Below are 6,395 nucleotides of genomic sequence, written 5' to 3'. Positions count from 1 at the left end.
GGATGGATGGATGGATCAGGGATGGATGGATGGACGGACAGGAGCAGGAACTTCCAGAGGGAGCAGCAGCTCCTGGACTCCAGGATGCTGGAATTGCCCATTCCCTCAGGACCCCCCTCCAGCAGCTCCTCATTCTGTTAAACACAATCATTTCCACCAGGAGGAAATGCAGCTGGCCAGCTCAGCTCTGAGCATTTACACACCCAGGAAAGGCACTCCCTGACAGAATCCCAGTGCCAGATCCAGCTGCTCCCACAGCCTCCCCAGGACTGAGCTGCAGGAAATCCCTGCTGCAGGAAATCCCTGAGCTCACCCCTTCTCTGGGCACCCCAAACAAMCCCCCCAAACTGGAGACTGCCCTCGCTGGCAAAAAACAGCTTCCTGTTTCTCAAACACTCTCTGTAGGTTGTTGCTTCCTGCAATCAACACTTTTTCAGTGTTGCAAACAAAGCTAAAATGGTTTGAGYGTGTTTTTACATAAATCATTTTTTAAAGGTGCCTTTTAAGAGTTAAACAGAACAAAGGTCTGGCACATTTGTGACCCAGAAAAGCAAAACAATGTACTGCTGACAAGAGACAACAGAAAGCTTTTGATTCTATCTCAGATTGCCTTATCTGCACACAAAGAGATTCATTTCTGATTGTTATTTTAAACTGCTGTTAAAATGCTAACATACAAAAAAAGCCTGTTTGTACATCAAAACCAAAGAGCAAGTAAAAAAAAAAGTGCTGGACATGTTCCTTCCCAAGGACATCCTTCCTTTGCCACGTGGCTCTTTGAAACAGGTGAGTGGAARAAATTCAGCTCTTAACCAGCAAACTTCAAGCTAAACACAAAAAGCAAGGTTGCAAGAATCCCCCAGGCAATGATTCCTGTGAGAGGCAGGAATTTCTGCAGTGCCTTCCCAGGTAAATCATTAACAGGGGGCTGGCAGKGATGCCCAGGATGGAATGCAGGCACTCGGATACAAATTCCAGTTTTTGGAACACAAAACAACACAAAGCAACCTCTGGAAAATCCCTAAATTCCTCTCAGAGTCTGCCAGTGGCTGCAGGGCAGTGAAGAGACCCTTGAACACGCAAAGAACAAATCCTGGTGATGASAAAATCAAACTCCAGGCTCAGGGACACATCCTCAGTGAGGGGGGAATGGGGCCAGACGTGAAAAAGGGAAGAAATTAATAAAGATTTGAAAATGAGGGACCAGAAATGCAGCTGCAATGATGGTGAAAACTGGAAAGGAAACCTTGAAGGTGGAAATCAGGGAGGGAGGCAGAGGGGAAGCGATGCTGAGACCGGAATTACCTCCCCAGACACGTAAAACTGGACATAGCAGAGAAATGAAATATGCACCCTAATAAAGCAGAGGTGCCCTCTTTGCCTTGCCCAATTTGTGGCAAATGGGATGTTTGATTTGAGCRCTGAAGTTATTCCAGAGCAGCGGAGGGGAATGTGCTGCCGTGTCATTTATCAGCTCCTCTAAATGCATAAGGCCTGGCTGATCAATCTGCCCAGCAGCCTAAAAGCCATATAAATCTGAGAGATGCTGGGACAGGGCTGGGGGAGGAGGGGAGAACAAAAGGAGAGGGAAAGCCATGGTGGAACGAGCTCAGGGGGAGCAGGGAGATGTCAGAGGCCAGAAAAACTGGAGCATCACAAAGGCCAAAGCTCAGCATCCTCAGCTCAAACAGAACCCAGGAGGTACAAACACCATGGGGCACCAAACATCAGGGTCTGACTGAGCTCCTGGGCAGGGATGGACACATCTGACACCCCTGGATGGGGAAATGGGCACAGAGAGGGGCATCCAGAACCCACAGGCTCTCAGGGTGCCAACCACCTCCATTCTGTGCCAACCACCTCCATTCTGTGCCAACCACCTCCATTCTGTGCCAACCACCTCCATTCTGTGCCAACCACCTCCATTCTGCTGAGTTCAAAGTGAAGCTCCTCAATAGGAACAGATCCCAGCTTTCCTCTTGGTCATTTCCAAACCCAATCCCAGTGTCCTTGCAGCTCACACAAACCCCAACAAGAGCTCAGTTGTGAACTGAACCCTCCCAGCTGCAGCAGAATCCCAGAATCACAGAACATCCCGAGCTGGAAGGGCCCCACAGGAGCACTGACCCAACACCCCAATGATCCCAAACCCTTATCCCTGCCCAGAACACCCCAATGATCCCTGACCCAACCCTTATCCCTGCCCAGAACATCCCAATGATCCCTGATCCAACCCAGAACACCCCAATGATCCCAAACCCTTATCCTGCCCAGAACACCCCAATAATCCCTGATCCAACCCTTATCCCTGTCCAGAACACCCCAATGATCCCAAACCCTGTGCCCCTGGAGCTCTGACCCTGCCCTGGCAATGCCCACCAGTAATCAAAACATAATTAATAAATTCACAAAAACTACAATATTCATAATATTTATAATTTCTAGCTACCTACGTTATCAATTCTACATTCTAATATACTTTTCTCAAAAATGCAACATTCTTCTTCTATAGAAGTTATTAACACCCCTTTTCTTTTTCCAAACTTTAATTATACACAATTTCAAAATCAAAGCTTATAAAACCCCTTTCTCTCACACCCASCACCCTCTGGGAATGACTTTCCCCAGTTCAAGGTGTGGAGTTGAGCCCTTATTGCTGTCAAATTCCTCTCCTGATTTTATCATCATTAGYTCTGGTGGCACCTCCATCCTTGTAACTCATTAGGGAGCTGCGATGGATGCAGGAAATGATGAATATTTAGTCCCTATTCATCTACTACAGAAGCAGCCTATTATCAAACAAGTGACACCTTTACAAACTTAAATTAAATAATGGCTCCCGTGGAGGATTCCCAGCCCCTGACAGGATGGAAAGTGATTTAAGTAACGTAAAACTGAGCAACTGGTGATGGATCACGGCTTCCCACTCTCTCTGTTACAGCCTGGAATGGAACAAATGATCATTTTTCAGCYTAATTGAATGTGGCCGCCCTGCTCGTACACAGAAGAGACAAAGCTTGATAATTTGCTTCATTAAAATGCATTTTTATGTCATCACAAAGATTAAAACAAAAAAAAATTGGTTCTGTTGATAGGGAAGATTAGAAAAATAAAATTTATCATGCAAACAGCACTTGTAAATGAGGTGTATTTTGGCATTCATAGTGCTTATGTTGTGCAAGGAAGATAAGCCCTGAGCACTAAAGCACACAGAGCATCCACATTGTGACAGTAATCAACATTTCCTCAACAGGAATTATGTCACTGCACCCGTCTGAAGAGAATTTTGGCATTTGCTGCTGCAAATAATTCCCAACTGAGCAGAAAAAACCCAGGGCAGAGCACAGAGAAYYCAGGGAYGTTCACARAGTTTGGGGTTTTGGGGCTGTGTTYGAACAAAGAATCAAAATCAACACTCAGAGACCCAAAAAAACAGGGAAAAGAAATTAAAAAATCAAATCTCATCTGTCAAGTTGAAGACAAGGCTGTCATCTGTCTGCACTSGCTTTGTTTTAGGGGTTGGGTTTCTCTGTGTTTGTAAAGCAATCTTTGTTAGGAACAGCAAATTGCCATTTAGACAGCAAACAACTCAAAACAAAACAGACATTTGCCATGTCAGATAATCCATCCCCGGGCTCTGGGATGTTTAATAAAGTCTAATTTCAACCTAAGTACTTGGAAAGGAAACATTTTTACCTCTGTTAACTTGGACTGAGCCAAAATCACTTGGAGAGAAGCTGGAGATGTCTATCATACACCTAACATGGAAAAATATCAAAGAACCTCCCCAGTATTTATTATTATATTCCAAGGTATTGAAAAGGTGAGGATCCTGAAGATAAATTAAATTTCTTAAAGCCTGCAAGACAGATAAACTCAACCAAACTACTGAAATGACAGCAYTGAAACAACTTTAAATCAACCCAAGAGCTTTGGATGCTGCCATTAATAAAAACCAACAAAGCACTCACCCCTCTCATTAACTATTAGAAAAGGTGAACTTAAATTTAAATCACACTATTTATGGCATTTCCAAAACACCACCAATAAAAAATACCTGAAAACAGGTATTTCTTGTATTTAAAATATAAAATAAAAAGCATGAAGATGTTCATACAGCCCTGAAGTTGGGTAATGCAAACTGAGGAGCATCAGAGGCAGAAATCCCTCTCAGGTCATTTATTGTATTGGATTAAGAAGGGGCAGCAAACTGTGAAATTTATCTTATGGACACTATGAGCCTTTTSAAAGTCAATCATAGCATTAATGAGTGTAGATTATTTTAATTGAATTTAGAAATTCAGTTATGTACAAAGAAATGAGGAGTAAAAAGTCAGTTTTACAAGAAAATCAGGATGTGACCTCACACCCCCAAATTCACAGGACAAAGAGGATTCAGCAGAATCACCAGAGGTGAATTCTCGTGCTRTGGAAAAAGCATTAAGCTCAGAAAATCCTGAATTTGGATGATCCCTGCACTCTCCAGCTGCTCTTCCTAAAGCCATGACTCAGTTTCCTTTTGCAGAAGAACAGGATACAGCAGSAGGTTATATTTAACCCAGATTCTGGCTCCCTGGGCAGATCAAATGTGGATAAAAGGTCAGGGTGCTGTGACAGGAGCTGKGTCAGGGACAGGACAGCACCCAAAGGTGCCAGGCAGGACTTTGGGGCTCAGGGTTTGCTCCAGGAACAGAACTGATTCCACCCAGGAAAAGCCAGAACAGCTCCTTTGGGAGCTGTAAAATCCTCACTCTGCCTTCTGCAAGCACAAATGTCATCCCTGCCATCATCCAGCACCCTGCTCCTATTTCCAGTGGACACCAAGGGATGATGGAGAGCTGGGAAATGCATGGCAGCTCCATTTTTATTTATATTTTTATTTCTATTTATATTTTTATTTATATTTTTATTTCTATTTTTAAATTTATTTTTATTTTTATTTTTATTTATATTTATATTTAAGATGCCCTTGGAAATGTGATAAAAACCACGCTCTCCACAATCAACCTCTGTCGTGTTTATTCATCCTCCAAGCAGCAGATTCCTTCCCCTTGGCAACGAGGAGCTGAGGGATGAGCTGGGGATTGCACTCCCTGCTCTGAAAAAGCAGCAGCAGCTCCTCAGGGCACCCATGGGTGCTCTGATTTGCACTCACAATTTGCACTTTTCCATCCCCAAATACCTCCCAAGCTCTGACTCCCAAAAAGGGTGGAGGACASACACTGGAGGCTGATTCCAGGCAAATAAATYCCTGGGTTTTGCATAARTAATTCCTCYAGACAGGGGGAAAGAATTCCTATTTTTAATAAAATTTATTATTTTGGGGGGATTTATTATTTTAGTGCTTAACAGATACAAATATTCCACGTGAATAGACGAATCAAAAGCATATGGCAGCTCCACAAAAMCCCAAATGATATTGGGAAAGGAAACAGCAACTTGTCTGGCAGCTGGGCAAAGATCAAGATTAGGGAAAATCACCCACTTTGAAGCCAAGGTCACTGACAGGATTTATAGATTTATCCTGAAGAGCCTTTGCTGAACATGAAATGCTGAAATAATTTTTTTTTTAATCTCTCTGCCCTCTCCATTTGGGCTCCCTCATTTGCTGGAGGCTTTTAAAATTCATTCCTTTTCACAGCTGGTTAAACAATGGAATCTTTTGGCAAACTAAAAGGACGGAATTGATTGCCCTACACAAACTTTTCTGCACGTATAATTGATTTTTAATTCACTGCCTTATTTCCAAAAGGACTTGACAATAAACTCGGTGCTGTAGGTGCAGTATTGATCCCTCCCAAGACTGATGCAAGTTAATCACAAACAAAAGATTGTTATCTTTCATCCAGGAGCCTGAATTCAGCTCAATTCCCCTCTCAGAGCTGTAATACACCTTGTCTTTTCCAGCATTTTGTAAACCTGCCAGCTCCTCRGGAACTGTAATTTTATGCAACCTTTAAATAACAACTTTTTTTTTTCCCCGAGCAGAATAATTTCATCCTTCATTGGTCACTTCTGACTGGGAGGGCTGATGGTTCTTTTCCACTCCGAGTTTTCTGAATAAGACACAGACGAGGCCTTCCCATAAATAAAGCTTCAACTAAAATCTTATTTATTCTCACAGCACAGGCCCTACAAGGCCATGGCAATTGMAGTTTGYTGSGTTTTTATCTCAGTGCTCAGCCAAGTTTCAACTGTTACTGATTAACAGACTTGCAAATGTGTCTGGATTGSTAAATTCCAGAAAAATGTTCATTTACTGGGACTCTCACTGCACTGAGAAGCTGCAATGTTGATTTTTCTGTGGGTAAAACAACAAAACAAAGCAGGAATTGGTGTCTCAACCTTCCAAGGCCACTCCAGGAGCAGCCCTGCAATGCTGCTCAGCTTTTCCA

The 6,395-nt window shown here is 43.1% G+C and overlaps 1 protein-coding gene across 1 annotated transcript in view; it reads right to left on the bottom strand.

The window, feature by feature from the left end:
* Positions 1-6,395, bottom strand: part of LOC130579308 (arginine-glutamic acid dipeptide repeats protein-like) — a 157,160-nt gene that overhangs the window by 35,412 nt on the left and 115,353 nt on the right. The gene's annotated exons all lie outside the window — the stretch shown is intronic.

This window comes from Malurus melanocephalus, unplaced genomic scaffold (genome assembly GCF_030028575.1).
Source record: "Malurus melanocephalus ecotype Western Australia unplaced genomic scaffold, MMel_1.1 scaffold_266, whole genome shotgun sequence".
Classification (NCBI taxonomy): domain Eukaryota; kingdom Metazoa; phylum Chordata; class Aves; order Passeriformes; family Maluridae; genus Malurus; species Malurus melanocephalus.
Note: the sequence above shows the minus strand (reverse complement) of the source record. Positions and strands in the feature narration are given on the sequence as shown.